Raw genomic sequence first — 3526 nt, forward strand, 5'->3', positions numbered from 1 at the left:
AGAGGGGGGAGGGTCGGGAGGGTCAGAGGGAGAAGCAGACTCCCTGCCGAGCAGGGAGCCCGATGCGGGACTCGATCCAGGGACTCCAGGATCATGACCTGAGCCGAAGGCAGTCGCTTAACCAACTGAGCCACCCAGGCGCCCAAGATACTTTACTTTAATGACCTTCACCAGTTTACAGATGTAGCACTAGGGTATGTTATTTAGTAATCGAAAAGCTGCCCTAAAAATAGAGGTACCTTGTGTCCAGGTAAGAGCTATGAAGCCCCATGCTATCCCCTTGACCTTCTGCTACAAACTCAATCCCAGCTGTATTTGACACCGTGTAGTCATATCAAAAAAGAGTAAGATTTAACCAAAGAGTTAAAAATTAAGCAAAAATGGAAAATAGAAACATACGTTACCAGAGAATTTTATAAAGAATTTTAAAATATAATCGGATGAATTTATTACTCATTCACACAAATCCTCACCTCAAGTATTGGGCATCAGCCTAGCAGAGTGGTTGAACACATTACATGTAGATCACCTGGGTTCAGATCCCAGCTCTACTTGTACAAATTCAGGCAAACTACATACTCTCTTTGTTTCTTTTGTCTTCTGTAAAGATATTAATCATCCCTATTTCATGCCATTGTGATGTGGATTAAAAGAGTTAATATTTGTAAAGTGCTTGACAGACGCCTGATGCAAACTAAGATTTGCTGATTATTACCTAATTATCAATAAGGGGTTGGGACAACAGAGATATGGGGAATTCTTGCCAATCATTACCTATTTTGTGGGTTGAAGGGGCACAGAAGATGCTCTGAGATTGAGAACACAGGGTGATAAAGCTATTGATGGGTCACTATCTAGCTGTTGGAGATGTCTGCACTGGAAATCATTATTGACAGACTTTCCAAGGGGAGAGCCTGTTTCACACAGGATAGAATTCATTTCTTATGTTGCCCCTAGCAACAATGCTAGTTCTTCCTTTGTTAGATCTCAAGTAGATGAGTTCAAAAGAAATTGTGAAAAGTAAGTCTGACTAGAAAATAATCAGGTTTCATCACATCACTAAAAGAAATGGAGGCACCCAGAGACTACAGCTATTACAACCAATGAAAAAGCAGAACATATAGAAAGTGTGTGGAAAGAATTATGTATGGATTTTGCATATGAAAATGGTATCATTGACCTCTGCTGGTCAATTCTATAATTATGTGTTGTTTCTATAATACAGGGAATGGATTTCAAATCATATGATAGCTTGTTTAGTTCCTGGATTGCTGTCATAATACTTTGCTCCCAGAACAACCCCCATTCAGAATATTAGCGTTCACACAAGTTGAAATTCATTTGCCACACAACTCTGAACACAATACAAATTGATACCCATGTTTCTCTTTGCCCATTCTTTTTCATTAGACATTTTTATTAATATGTTGTCTCTGAGAGGTAGATTACAGTTACCTTGACAAAGAGGGAAATTGAGGTGGGTTGATTTACACACAAGACATCTGGAACCGGAATTCACATCTCTTGATACCCAATCCAATACTATTTCCACAAGACATATGCACATATACTAAAGGCAAGTGTCTCCCTCCCCCAAGCTTGGCATCACATCATATTGCTTAAATCATCTAAGATTCTGGGGCACCGCTTTACAACGGTGCTCCTTGTGCCTCCCTGTGATCTAGAGGACTTAATTGAGAAGCTGTCTCTCCTTGATTCCTAATAAACACTAGGGGATTCTTTGTTACCGGGATTCCCTAACTCCAGGACCCTACTGCATTTCCTGCCTACGTTATACATTTCTAAGCTATATAATATCCTATCTCCTCACTTCTCTGTCTTGCTATTTTCTCCCGGGTCTCATTCCAACCACAGGGTTCTAATTAAATATGAAATGTGAGCTTCCCCCAAACATGGAGTCTTGTAGCCCATGTGTTACCTGAATCAAAATGAGGGAGTAATGGGTTCAAGTGGGGCTACTGGCTGTGCCCCTGGTGGTGGCCTATTTGCATATCCTACCCCTGCCGCTCCCTTCCCTGCCCCCCGCCCCCACTTTCTCTTGCTCTTCACTCATCACTCATGGAAGTTGTTAGGCAAGTTTTTCATTTATAAGGGACTGCAGATCTTCTACCAAGACTCTGTGGATGTGGTTGGAAGTCCTGAGATAGTTGTGCTTTTACATGGCTTTCCAACATCTAGCTATGATTGGTACAAGATTTGGGAAGGTATGACCTTGAGGTTTTATTAAGTGATTTCCCTTGCTTTCTTGAGCTTTGGCTTCAGTGACAAACCAAGACTATGTCACTATTCCATATTTGAGTAGGTCAGCATTGTGGAGGCACGTTTGTGGCATCTGGGGCTCCAGAATCACAGTAACAAACTTTGTCACCTGATTATGGAGATACCGTTGCTCAGGAGCTGTTCTCTAGGTTCAAGCAGAATTGATCTGGTCAGCTTACCATAGAGTCTCTGTCTGTCAAATGGAGGTATATTTCCTGAGACTCACTGTCCTCTCCTTCACCAAAGCTTCTCGAAGATGGAGGCATGCTGTCATCCATCCTTACATGATTGATGAACTTCTTTGTATTCTCCCGAGGCCTCACCCCAGTCTTTGGGCCATACACCTGACCCTTTGAGAGTGAGCTGTGGGACATGTGGGAAGGGATACCCAACAATGATGGAACTTAGTTATCGAAAATCTCTTACAGAACACCAACCAGAGGAAGTTCAGAAGACTCTGGGTGGGAGCTCTTACTTCTGTAACTATTCCCATTTTTTTTTATCTATGGGCCATTGGATCCCATAAATCCCTACCCAGAGTTTTTGGAGCTATACGGGAAAATGCTACCATGCAGTCCACAGTGTCGATTCTGGATGACCACATTAGCCACAATCCACAGTTAGAGGATCCCATGGGCTTCTTGAATTCGTATATGGGCTTCATCAACTACTTCTGAGCTGGAAAGAGTAGCTTCCCTGTATTACCTCCCTTATTCCCTTACCTGTTGTGTATTCTACTAGGCAGAAATGCCTGGTCCTGGCCACCAAAAACTACTCTGTCATGAAAGTCCACCTGACTCACACTGGTGATCAGCATATAGAAAAAAGCCCACAGAAGCTACGGCTAAGGATGACCTAACAGTCCACCTCCCATTCTTCTTACATCTGGGTGTACGGATTTGCCTTTGTCTTTGTGTAATTAGGAAATTCTCATGAGCACTACTACTCACAGATAAAGAAAGAGAGACATTGTTAAGTGTCTTTTTAACACTTCTATGGACTTTTCTGAAATATTTAAACATGCTAATTTTTGGCCCATCCTTGATTGGAATTATATGGTAAAGAATGAAGAGAGGGTGGCTCCTTATCTGTCCTTGAATGGCTTTAAGGGCACATGTTTTTGTTTTTGTTTTTTAAATTCTCTAAGCAACACAGCTTCAAGTGAGATGAGTCTCCCTTGTCATAACTTTGGGTTTCATTTCATCAGCTGCTTATAATTATAGACATTTTGTTAAAATAGGTTTGG

The 3526-nt window shown here is 41.7% G+C and overlaps 1 pseudogene; it reads left to right on the forward strand.

The window, feature by feature from the left end:
• Positions 1 to 1949: 1949 nt before the first annotated feature.
• Positions 1950 to 2957, forward strand: LOC118535079 (mesoderm-specific transcript homolog protein-like; annotated as a pseudogene).
• The last annotated feature ends 569 nt before the right edge of the window (positions 2958 to 3526 follow it).

The sequence above is a fragment of the Halichoerus grypus genome, chromosome 12, assembly GCF_964656455.1.
Source record: "Halichoerus grypus chromosome 12, mHalGry1.hap1.1, whole genome shotgun sequence".
NCBI classification, from domain to species: Eukaryota; Metazoa; Chordata; class Mammalia; order Carnivora; family Phocidae; genus Halichoerus; species Halichoerus grypus.